We start from the raw sequence: 13,172 nt of genomic DNA, 5'->3' as shown, positions 1-13,172 counted from the left end.
GTCCATGTCCATGGCTGCAGAAAAAGGAAACCAAAATGATAAAGGGGATAGAACGGCTCCCATAGGAGGAAAGACTAAATCCCTTTTCACCCATCCTTACGACTTCTTGAAATCAACGGGTAACCCTTTCCGCCCGCTGCATGTATATGATATGTACCCGATCGGATTAGCTATTCCCTCAGATTCAGTAACGTGCGCCCCGATTATTGCCTTTTTAACCTGCAGTTTTGCTGCGTGTTTAACCTGCTAATTTACCGCCTACCCTTACCCCTGCATTAGTGTGGAGCGTCAGGCAAGCCCCAGCAAAGAGAGACGAAATTTCACGGGCAAACTTTCCTGTGAGGCTTCAGCAGCCCAGGGCAGATTGGGCACTCCCCATGCGAGGCGGCTTCCAGCAGCCCCCGCCGGCAAAGGTGCATGAGCGCACGCCGTGACCTGAGCGCCCAGCTGGACATCCGAGTTCATGGCATGCGCTCATGGCAGCGAAGGTGCATGAGCGCACGCCATGACCTGAGCGCCCGGCTGGACGTCCGAGGTCACGGCATGCGCTCATGCACCTTCGCCAGCGAGGGCTGCTGGAAGCCGCCTCGCATGGTGAGCGCCCGATCCGCCCCGGGCTGCTGAAGCCGCTCTCACCGCCGGCTGCCCCCCAGGAGGAGGGGAGAGAGGACTGGGGCTGCTCTGGAGCTGTCAGCGCGCCCGCACGGGAGACCGGCACCCATGGACGCGGCCAGGGCAGGTGAGCGGGGGCTGGGGGAAAATTTGCCCGATCCTGGCTCCTCTAAAGGTCTTTTCCCGGGGCTGAGGGGGTCAGGCAGTGAAGCAATCATTTGCACAGGACAACAAAACAAACTGCACCAGCCCTTCTCCTGTATCCACTTTCTGGTACCTATCATTTCAAATGTCATTTGAAATGACAGGTACCAGTGCACCCAGGATACTGTATAGGTGCTGTATAGCGCTCTATACAGTAAAATGGATTGCGCTTCATGGACGCGCTTTGGACGCGGCATGCATTTGCATGCCATTTAAATACTGTAACGAGTGTTATGTGATCCAGACTGTGCGAGAGGCAAACGAGGGTGTGCCCGGCACTACCGCACTCTTTCTTCTGCGTCCTTACTGTTTCGGCCTGTAAATTAGGGATCTTCAGCCTAGAGAAGAGATGGCTGAGAGGAGATATGATAAAGATCTATAAAACCTCAATCGAGTGGGATGGAATGGATAAACAGAGAATGGTTATTTACCCTTTCCAATAGTACTAGGACTAGGGGACACTCCATGAAGCTAATAGGCAGAATATTTAAAACAAATCAGAGAATATTTTTCACTCATTGCACAATTAGACTGTGGAATTTGTTGCCAGAGGATATAGTGAAAGCAGTTAGCTAGCTGGCATTAAAAAGGAGCTGGCCAAGTTCCAGAGCTGTTGCTTCTACTCGGCGAACTAGGTGGTCATCTAGCATGCTAACCATTAATGGTTACCAAAATCACCAGCACAAACCCCCCCCCCCCCCCCACCCACCTGCAGAGACCATTCCGGTGGCGGAAGACAAGGAGTGTGGCCCAATATCTATGGCTAAAGATAAGGGAAAAGACCCAGTAATGGTCACGGCCCAAGGAGAGATACCAGCCAGGCAGGGCTACTGGTGGAGTTCATCCATCTGTGGCCAAAGAAAAGAAAGGGAGAAGCCCTGGAAAGCCACAGGCAGAGCTCATCCCATCCACTGCCAAAAACACAAAGCCTGAGAGGGCTGCAGGTGGAACCTAACATGCCTATGGCCGAAGGCATGAAAAAATGAGGCTCTGGAAAGGCTGCAGAAAGAACCTATCCCACCCGTGTCCAAAGGTGCAAAACAGAAATATCCTCGAGGGTTGAAAACGGAGTCCATCCTTCCCGTGCCTAAAGAAATGAAAAAGAAAAGACCCAGGAGGGCTGTGGACAGAGTCCAACTCGCCTGCAGTCCTTCCAGCACCTCACTTTTTCATGTCTTTGGCCTCATTTTTTCATGTCTTTGGCTGCGGGCGGGTTGGGTTCTGCCCATGGCACTTTCAGAGTCTCACTTTTTCATGTCTTCAGCCATGGGTGAAGCCCATCCCATCCATGAAGATCAGGAAGGGACACATGCAAAGCTCAATTCGTCTGCAGAGCCCATCCCACCCACAGATGAAGATGAAAAAAGAAAATGGCCCAGGAAGGCCGCAGGTGGAGCCTAACCCAACCGCAGCTGAAGACACAAAAAAGTAAAGCTTTGGAAGGGCTGCCACCGGTGAAGCCGTCTCGCCCGATATGAAGATAAGAGGCCATACAAAGGCTGCAGGTGGAACCCATCCCACCCATGGCAAAGACAGGAAAGAGAGAGAATCAGAAGACATCCCGCTCACAGCCAAAGAAGACAGGAGGCCCGAAGTGATACAGCAAGGGAGCCTGTATGTTGAGAGAGGAAGCCTGTGTGTATGTGAGAGAGTGAAAGGGTTTTTTGTGTGTGACAGAGAGAGGAAGCCTGTTTGTATGCGTGTGTGTGAGGGAGAGAGGAAGCCTGGTGTGTGAGAGAGAGGGGAAGCCTGCAAGTGTGTGTGTGTGTGTGTGCATGTGAGAGAGAGGAATCCTGTGTGTGTGTGTGTGTGTGTGTGTGACAGAGACAGAGATAAGAAGCCTGGATGTGTGTGTGTATGTGAGATAGAGAGAGATAGGAAGCCTGGGTGTGTGTGTCTGAGTGAGAGAAAGAGGAAGCCTGAGTGTGTGTGTGTGTGTGTGTGTGTGTGTGTGTGTGTGTGTGTGTGTGGAGAGAGAGAAAGCCGAGGTGTTTGTGTGTATGAGGGTATGTGTCTGTAAGAGAGAGCGAGCCTGTGTGCATGAAAGAGTGAGGCAGTGTGCGTTTGTATATGTGTGTGAGAGAAAGGGAGAAAGAGAGAGTGAGAGTGTGTGTAAGAGGGGTTAAAGAGAGAGGGAGCCAGTGTGAGTGAGGATTTTGTGTGAGTGATAAAGAAAGTGTTTGAATGAGTGAGAGAGGGAACCTGTGGGTATGTATGTGAGATGGGAAATGTGTGTGTGAGAATGAGAGCATGAGAGGAGCCTGTGTGAGAGACAAAATTTATAAGTGAAAGAGAAAGAGAGAGAGAGTGAGAGTGTGCGCGTGCGTGCGCGCGCGTGTGTGTGTGTGTGTGTATAAGAACATAAGAACATGCCATGCTGGGTCAGACCAAGGGTCCATCAAGCCAGCATCCTGTTTCCAACAGTGGCCAATCCAGGCCATAAGAACCTGGCAAGTACCCAAAAACTAAGTCTATTCCATGTTACAGTTGCTAGTAATAGCAGTGGCTATTTTCTAAGTCAACTTAATTAATAGAAGGTAATGGACTTCTCCTCCAAGAACTTATCCAATCCTTTTTTAAACACAGCTATACTAACTGCACTAACCACATCCTTTGGCAACAAATTCCAGAGTTTAATTGTGCGTTGAGTAAAAAAGAACTTCTCCGATTAGTTTTAAATGTGTCACATGCTAACTTCATGGAGTGCCCCCTAGTCTTTCTATTATCCGAAAGAGTAAATAACCGATTCACATCTACCCATTCTAGACCTCTCATGATTTTAAACACCTCTATCATATCCCCCCTCAGCCGTCTCTTCTCCAAGCTGAAAAGTCCTAACCTCTTTAGTCTTTTCTTATAGGGGAGCTGTTCCATTCCCCTTATCATTTTGGTAGCCTTTCTCTGTACCTTCTCCATCACAATTATATCTTTTTTGAGATGCGGCGACCAGAATTGTACACAGTATTCAAGGTGTGGTCTCACCATGGAGCAATACAGAGGCATTATGACATTTTCCGTTTTATTCACCATTCCCTTTCTAATAATTCCCAACATTCTGTTTGCTTTTTTGACTGCCGCAGCACACTGAACCGACGATTTCAATATGTTAACCACTATGACGCTGAGATCTCTTTCTTGGATTGTAGCACCTAATATTGAACCTATTACTATTATTGATGCTTTATTTTTCTTTATTTTATTGTTTGGCGCCGTCCGTGCATTGCTCCTACCATGTGACAGGGGCCGACCAATGGCACTGGTAGCCCCTGTGACATAGTGAGGGCAAAGGCTATCGGCGCCATTTTGAATACCGACAGCCGACAGCCCGAGTGCAGGAAATCGCGCCAGGACCCCCGCTGGACCACCAGGTAATTTGTGGGGGATTTAATTTAAAGGGTCGGGGGTGGGTTTTAGGGGGTTTTAGTGTGCCGGTTTTCCTGCCCTCACCCTTCCCCCGATTTACGATTTTTTGACGATAAATCGGGGGAATTGGTATTGTATCGTGGCCCTAAAGATTTTTGACGATTTAAAATATATCGGACGATATTTTAAATCGTCAAAAAACGATTCACATCCCTAGTGACGGTCTAGGATCGTGAAGCATAGAAAACGCTGATGCTCTTGATGGATCGGAATGTGTAGGTAGGCTTCCGACAGATCCAGAGATGTAAGGAACTCTCCCGGCTGTATCACCCTTATTACCAAGCGTAGGGTTTCCATGCAGAAGCGAGGAATCTTCAGGTGGCGATTGACCGACTTGAGGTCCAGGATGGGCCGGAATGTTCCTTATTTCTTGGGAACGATAAAATAGATGGAATAATGTCCAGTATTTATTTGTTGTGTGGGCACCGGTGTTATAGCCTCTAAGGCTAGGAATCTGGTCAGTGTAGCTTCCACTGTCATCCTCTTGGAAGGGTCATGGCAGGGGGATTCCACAAACTTGTCCGGAGGGAGGTGGTGGAAATCCAGGTAATATCCCTCTCGAATGATGGCTAAGACCCACTTGTCTGAAGTTATCTCAACCCATCTTTAGTAGAATAGGGCAAGTCTGCCCCCTATGGCTTCTTCCTTTGGACAGGTCGGCTGATTTTCATTGTGGGGTGCGGCTGGGGCCTGGGCCCGAGCCGGCTCCCCTTTTGTTGTGCTTGTTCCGAAAGGACTGGCTCCTGCCTGCGGGGCGAGCCGCTTGATATGTGCTTCTGTATGGGTTGAAGCGCTGTGATCCTTTGCCCCTGGAAGTTCGGGGAAAGGGTCGCTGGCTTCTCTTATTCCTGTTCTCCGGTAGCCGCAGCAGCGGAGATTCGCCCCATTTGTTGGCTAGTTTCTCAAGTTCACTTCCGAACAGGAGGGTTCCCTTGAAGGGCATCCTTGTGAGTCTCATTTTGGAAGATGCATCGGCCAACCAGCTTCGGAGCCAGAGTTGTCTTCTGGCTGCCATGGCTGATGATACTCCTCTAGCTGCGGTGCGCACCAGATCAGAAGCAGCATCCGTGAGGAATGATACTGCTGGTTCCAGGGTTCCCCCAGGAATGTTGTTCCTGGTCTGTGATAAGCAGGCGCGTGTCACCATGGCACAGGAGGCTGCGATCTGTAGAGACATAGCGGAGACATCAAAAGACTGTTTGAGTATGGATTCCAGATGACTGTCTTAAGCATCCTTGAGTGCTGCTTCTCCCTCAACTGGGATAGTAGTGCGCTTCGAGACCACGCAGACCATGGCATCCACTTTTGGACATGCCAGGAGATCTTTGGCAGCTGGGTCCAGAGGTTACATGGCTGCCAGGGCATGCCCCCCTTTGAACGTAGTCTCCGGAGCATCCCATTCCAGGTCAATTAGCTGCTGGAAGGCTTGTAATAGTGGGAAATGACGGGAGGTCTGACAGAGTCCCTCTAGTAGGGGATTCTCTTAGGTTCCCCCCAAGGCACTTGTTCCCAGGATAGCGATCTCTTTCAAGCTGTGTGTGACCAGGTCTGGAAGCTCGTCCTTGGTGAAGAAGCGCCTCATGGTTCGGTGGGGCTCTGTCCCCGGAGGGAGTTCCCCCTCCTCCAGGGGTTCTGATTCCTCATCTGAGTTGTCCGTGTCCCCAAAGGTGGGGCTTCTGGGCGGTAGAATCACGACCCTGGGCATAGAGGGTCCTGGGATGTTGAGGTCCTCTGGCGGAGGTTGTGGCCATATTATTGGAGGCCCCGGTTGTATGTGGACAAAGTTACGCAGGCCTTTGAAGAATTCCACCCAGGAGATAGATGCTGGGTCTAAATTAAGAGGCGCTGTGTCCCTGGGGAGCCCCGTTTGAGGGAGGGTCCCGCTGGGAGACGCTAGGTCTGGCCTACAGTTCAAGAAGCTGGAACATGGTACCGGCTGGGAAGGGACATGGGCTGGATCCCCCAGGGCCTCCTCGCATTGCATACACAGGGCCATCGCCTCCTCATGCAGTGCAGCTCTAATGTGGCATGCTGGGCAAAGGCCCTGAGCCTTGAGCTTCTTTTCCGGTGGTGCCATGGCTTGTGCGCATAAAATACAGGGCCTCCGAAGTTGTGCGCGTAGGATTGGATGTCGAAGTTGTGCGCGTAGGATTGGTACGCGCTCAGGGAGATGTGCGCGCTGTTGTGCACACATATCGAAGTTATGCGCCCGGCACAGAAAGCGCGTGGCTGTGCGCATCGCTTGTGCGCACTGTACTTGGGCGCGCGACGTTGTGTGCACAAGATATTTGTGAGCACGGCTTGCCTCTGTGCGCAGGGATCGGGGCGGCGGACAGGGTGGCAAACAGATCAAAATGGTGACGGCGACCACGCGTACAATATTGCGACCACCTCGGAGGATCTCCACGTGGGAAGACCCTCGGATCTGACCGGGGTTTATCCCTGCTAGGGCAGATCAACCCGGTGGCACTGGTCCCGGCTGGCGACCTGTGCGACTCCTCGAGCTTTGGAGACCAGAGACTTTTAAATAGATTTCTACCTTACCTTGTCTCAGCGCTTCCCGGTCTCGTTCCGGGTGGTCTCCGGCTGTGGGGGGAGAGGGAAAATACCTTCACCGCCGCGCTCGAAGTTGCACCCTCTGCCTCTCAGCCTCACCCAATGTCGGGGGCTACGGGAGGGACCCAATGGGTGTCACCGCAGGATTTCTTCTTGTTTTGGTTTTCTTTGCTAAATTACTCTAACGCTGTGCTAGCGTGCATAGAGTCCCGAACTGCTAAGGAGGCAGAAAATACTGAAGAGCTGCACTTCCTGCAGGGGTATATGTACTAGGGCTGACGTCAGATTGAAATCTGATCCGTTTCCAACTGCTATCAGGAGTACACTATACCCATTGGTCCTGAGTCCATCTGCTACACGCTAGGAAATTTCTTCTGTGCCCTTTTCCAAGAGGATCTAAACTTTTTTGGGTTTCATTTTTTAATTTCATTTGGTTTCATTTATTTTCATCTTACACAAAAAAGAAACAAAACAAGTTATAAAAAAATAAAAGAAGAAAATGTCTGTGCAGACCTCTAGTAAAGACAAGGTTGCCTCAGAAGAAACCCTAAAATAGGCATCATAGAAAATAACAGTAAAACCCAGTGATTTTAGATTACCATAACTATCAATCCATTTTACACAGGGAGGGGCAGTTTTTAACTGCTTGCAGGCCCACAAGTAGATTGTACTGGGTGCAAGTACACGTGAGGATTTCAAAATGAAATCTCCGTGTATACTTTCCTTCCTCTGGTCCAGCCCTGCCCCTTTTCCTGCACTAAATGTGTGTCTGTGCGTTGGGGACGGGGGGGGATTCTTTCTGTACATGGAATCACCTCCAAATTACCCAGTTTTCGAAATTACCCTTGGAATGCACTGGTCATTAATTCCCTGGCTTGACAAGATTTCACTTTTGCCTTAGGCTCCTCTAAATAGGTCTTCACATGCCACAAATGTTTATCCAAGCTTATTCTTTTGAGGTTAGAACCAGTAAAGTGCTGCAGGGGGATTCCTGAGATCTTCCAAGAGCTCCTTGTTAATTTATTTTAGAAAAACAAAGAGAACGTCACTGAGCAGAGCTGCTGAGAGCCACCTGATAACATCACTAATGAGATCTATATGCAGCTCAGATATCAAAGCATGGGTCACGGGCGCTCTTATCAAAGAGTACGTCAGAGATGTCCCTTGACCCATCTTGATAATCGGTTTAAGATGTGGTCACTGTGCAGTTGTGGCATCAACGACAAGAAAGAGCAGCAGTTCTCACAAGCAATGTCACAGAGGCCTCGGAGAGGCTGAAGGCTCTCTGAAGAGCTATATTCAATCTCTGACTCTGTCTTCTGCTCAGGGCCTTGCAAACCTCCACCAGGCATGATCCTTTCTCCGCTCAGCTTCAGAGAGGCAGCCTCGGAAGACGACCCTCCAACCCTTCAACAGTCCAGCTGCTAAATCTTTCATCATCAGATGCTAGGGTTTCTGAGGAAGGAAGTAACAACAACAAATACTTAAGGCATAAAGAAGAGGAGGGAAAAAAAATATCCAACTGGAAGGAAGCCAGTGAGTCAGTTTGACAGAAACACATAATCTGTAATTAAGCTAATTCTGCTATATTTGTGTCTCCAATTCTTTGCCGTGCTGATGTATGTATAACTCTTGATTGGAGCGTTCTCTCCTCCTTTTGTGAATCCCTAAATCCAATCCATGGTGATGCTTTACATGAATGTGCCTCTGATGGATGTTTTCCAGCAGGCTTTTGTCACATCAATTAAGGAATAATAAGCAAGAATTGTTTTCGTCTGTGAAACAGCACCACCGCTTCCTCTTTTCCGATTGGTCAGAACAATGTGGATTAATTGAATAGAAAGCTTCACAGCACCAGTTGCCGCATGCAGTGCCCAAAATGGAAAGGCAGAAAATAAAATAAATAAACGTAGTCGGCCTCTGTTGCTGCTTCGTCAGCCCCAGCAACTTCGGTTTTATTGGATGCAAGGTCGGGGAGGGAGGGGGGGACGGGTGCGTGGTCATATCATGTGTGAATTTGTTCTGGAATGACTGAGTCTGCAGATGGGAGTCGTCACCTGTCTTACTCTGAAGAATTCAGACCCGAAACAATATGATGTGAATATCTGAAAAAATGAACCATGACCTCATACTATATGCTTGAACTTATATAGTCAATGCTACATGGTTTCCTGTCCATATATATATAGAGAGATAGAGAGAGAGAGAGATTTTTTACAATAAATATAAAGGGCAGTTTTAAAAGCCAGGTACCTGTCTATGTACATGTCTATTTGAAAATCACCCACCCTGTATCTGGGTGAAAGTATAACAACTCACTTTTGCCCACATTTTCATGGAAGCATTCCTTGGGCAGGATTAAGGCAAAGGGCAGGCAGCAAGTGTTGCTCTGGCCATGAAAGTACCCACAGAAAAAGCAGGTGCCAATCCCTGGGTATTATTTACCCCAAAGAAGTTTTCAAAGAGAATTTACCTTTGAGAACTGGTGCAAAGTGTTATGCGTGATGCCACTACTCGTCGGGTCTCTCCGCGTGGTCCACGGTGAGACGTCACCACTTGCGCCGCGCCCATCACTGATCCCTATGAAGGGACCGCGGCGGGAACCTGGCCGTGGCCCCGGATGATGACGTCAACCTCCACATAGTACTTAAACTCAGATCCCACTCCATAGCGTTGCCTTTGCAACAGGTCTCCTCGCTACATGAGTACTCGTTGCTGTTAGAGATTCGTCTCTACTCCTCATCATTCCTGGTTCCTGTTCTCCTTGTTCCTGTCCTGCTTATGCTTCGGATTGATTACATGGACTTAGACCTCTGCTTCGCCTGACTACACTACTGCCTATCTCCAGACCCAGACCTTCGCTTTGTCTGACTACGCTCAGCTTTTCTCCAGACCCAGACCACTGCTTCGTCCGACTACACTATTGACTTCTCCGTGATTTGACCTCAGCCTTGATTGACTACGCTACTGACTGTCTCCGTAATCAGACCTCAGCATTGCTTGCCACAGCCCCTGGATTGCCACTGGCCCTGACTCAAGCCTACCATTAGAAGCCTCTTCTGCTTACTCCCTGGATGTGGACTTACTAGGCTTCACCTATCTTTGTTCGAGCACCCCCAGTCTGCCTTTGTCTCATTGGCGCTCGAGTTTCCAGAGCCTTCCCAGTCCAGAGTAGGACTACTCCATCCCTCGCCTGATGTCTCTGGGCTGAACCAGCTTCTCTTACTATCCTACCTCGAGGCCCACCTAAGTCCTGCCGACCCCGGCACCCAAAGGCTCAACCGTGGGGAACGAGGGCTGGTATAGGTGAAGCTCCAGCGGCCTCTGTCTATCAGCCCACTCCACCTGCCGATGGTGGGGACCCGTAGGTCCTTGCCTATGGGTTGCGTCAACCCCACCTCGGCCCAAGGGTCCACCTCCGATGCAACATAAAGTTTGTGGACCTGCGTAATTTAAAAAATAACTGTCTCTGGCCATTTTAGAATCCTTCATACTGATGACAAAACTCACATTTAGTGAACATAACTTTAACTTATCTGGTAGGATACTACACCATATTGAACATTTTATCTAATGATATAACAAAAGGGTTGAGTAAACATTTGCACAAAGGTGAATCAGTAGATGTAGTGTATTTGAGTTTTCAGAAGGCGTTTGACAAAGACCCTCATGAGAGGCATCTAAGAAAACTAAAAATTCATGGGTTAGGAGGTGATGTCGTTTTGTGATTTGCAAGCTGGTTAAAAGACAGGAAATAGAGAGTAGGATTAAATGGTCTGTTTTCATAGTGGAAAAAGGTGAACAATGGATTGCCTCAGGGATCTGTACTAGGACTGGTGCTTTTTAATATATTTATAAATGTTCTGGAAAAGGGCACGACAAGTGAGGTGATCAAATTTGTGGATCACCCAAAATTATGCAGAGTAGTTAAATCTCAAGCAGGATTATGATAAATTGCAGGAGGACTTTGTCAGACTGAAAAATTGGACTTTCAAATGGCAGATGAAATTTAATGTGGACAAGTGCAAGATGATGCACACAGGGAAAAATAACCCTTGTTGTAGTTACACAATGTTAGGTTCTATCTTAGGAGTTACCGCCCAGGAAAGAGATCTAGGCATCACTGTGGATAATACATTGAAATCGTCGGCTCAGTGTGCAGTAGCATTCAAAAAAGCAAATAAAATGTTAGGAATTATTAGGAAGGGAATGGTTAATATAATGGTGATGTCATAATGCCTCTGTATTGCTCCATGGTGAGACCGCACCTTGAGTACTGTGTGTAGTTCTGGTCACCACATCTCAAAAAAGATATAGTTGCACTGGTGAAAGTAAAGAGAAGGGTGACCAAAATGATAAAAGGGATGGTATGGCTCTCCTATAAGGAAATGCTAAAGATGTTAGGGCTGTTCAGCTTGGAGAAGAAATGGCTGAGGGGGGATATGAAAGAGGTGTACAAAATAATGAAAGGACTTGAATGGGAATGTGAATTGGTTATAGAAAAACAGAAACATAGAAAATGATAGCTGAAAAGGATCAAACGGTCCATTCAGTCTGCCCAGCAAGCTTATTGTAGCATCTGCTGTACCATACAAGTAACCCCCTTACTTAGTTTCCCAAACCATCCTAGTCAGGGCCCTTGTTGGTTGCTGTCTGAGTCCAATTCCCCGTTACCTTTTGCCATTGAAGCAGACAGCAATTTTGGAGTTGCATCCAAAGTATCAGGCTTATTGTTTAAGGGTAGTAACTGCCACACCAGTAAGTTACCCCCATGCTTATTTGTTTTCTTAGATCGTAAAATCCAATGTCCTTGTTGGTTGCTGTCTGAATCTAATTCCCCTTTTTCTCTTTTTCCCCTGCCATTAAAGCAGATAGCAATAATGGAGTTGCATCAACAGTATGAAGGCTTATTGGTTAAGGGTAGTACCCACCACACCAGCAAGTTACTCCCATGCACTCTTTTCTTCATTTCCATCCTCTAGCCTTTAGGGACCCACAGTGTTTATCCCATGCCCCTTTGAAATCTTTCACTGTTTTTGTCTTCACCACCTCCTCTGGAAGGGATTTCCAGGCATCCACAAATATTTCCTAACATTGGTTCTGAGTTGTCCTCCCTAGAGTTTCATTACATGACCTCTAGTTCTACTGATTTCTTTCCAACGGAAAAGGTTTGTCGATTGTGCATCATTAAAAACTTTCAGTTATCTGAAGGTCTGTATCATATCTCCACTGTACCTCCTCTCCTCCAGAGTATACATATTTAGGTCCTTCAACCTCTCCTCATAAGTCGTTTGATAGAGACCCCTCACCATTTTTGTTGCCCTTCTCTGGACCACCTCCATTCTGTCTCTGTCCCTTTTGAGATACAGTCTCCAGAACTGAACTCAATACTCCAGGTGAGGCCTCACCAAGGACCTGTACAAGGGGACTATCACTTCCTTTTTCTTACTGGTTATTCCTCTCTCTATGCAACCCAGCATTCTTCTGGCTTTAGCTATTGTTTTGTACATTGCTTTGACGTCTTCGGTTCGCTAGACACTATTTCCCCAAGGTCCCTCTCTTGCTCCGTGCACAACAGCCCTTCACCCCCCAAGACATATAGCTCTTTTGGATTACCACACCCCAGATGCATGACTCTGCACTTCTTGGCATTGAATCCCAGCTGCCATATCTTCGATCACCGTTCAAGCTTCCTTAAATCACGTCTCATTCTCTCTACTGCTTCTGGCGTGTCCACTCTGTTGCAGATCTTAGTATCATCCGCAAAAAGTCAAACTTTACATTCTATCCCTTCCGAAATGTCATTCACAAAGATTCTGAACAGGACCAGCCCCAACACTGATCCTTGCGGCACTGCACTTAACACTGCTCTCTCTTCAGAGTAGGTTCCATTTACCATCACACACTGTCCTCTATCCATCAACCAGTTTGTAATCCAGACCACCACCTTGGCATTCACTGTCAAGCTTCTCATTTTATTCACAAGCATCCTACGTGGGACCATATCAAAAGCTTTGCTGAAATCCAAGTAGATCACATCAAGCGCTCTTCCTTGATCCAATTCCTTAGTCACCCAACCAAAAAAGTCAATCAGATTTGTCTGACAGGACCTTCCTCTGGTGAATCCATACTACCTCTGGTCCAGCAATTCTTCTGACTATAGATAGTAGGGATGTGAATCGTTTTTTGACGATTTAAAATATCGTCCGATATATTTTAAATCGTCAAAAATCATTAGAAGCACGATACAATAGGAATTCCCCCGATTTATCGTCAAAAATCGTAAATCGGGGGAAGGGGGAGGGGAAGGGGGAGGGCGGAAAAACCGGCACACTAAAACAACCCTAAAACCCACCCCGACCCTTTAAAATAAATCC

This window comes from Rhinatrema bivittatum, chromosome 4 (assembly GCF_901001135.1).
Source record: "Rhinatrema bivittatum chromosome 4, aRhiBiv1.1, whole genome shotgun sequence".
In the NCBI taxonomy this organism is placed as follows: Eukaryota; Metazoa; Chordata; class Amphibia; order Gymnophiona; family Rhinatrematidae; genus Rhinatrema; species Rhinatrema bivittatum.
This window is presented reverse-complemented; position numbering follows the sequence as displayed.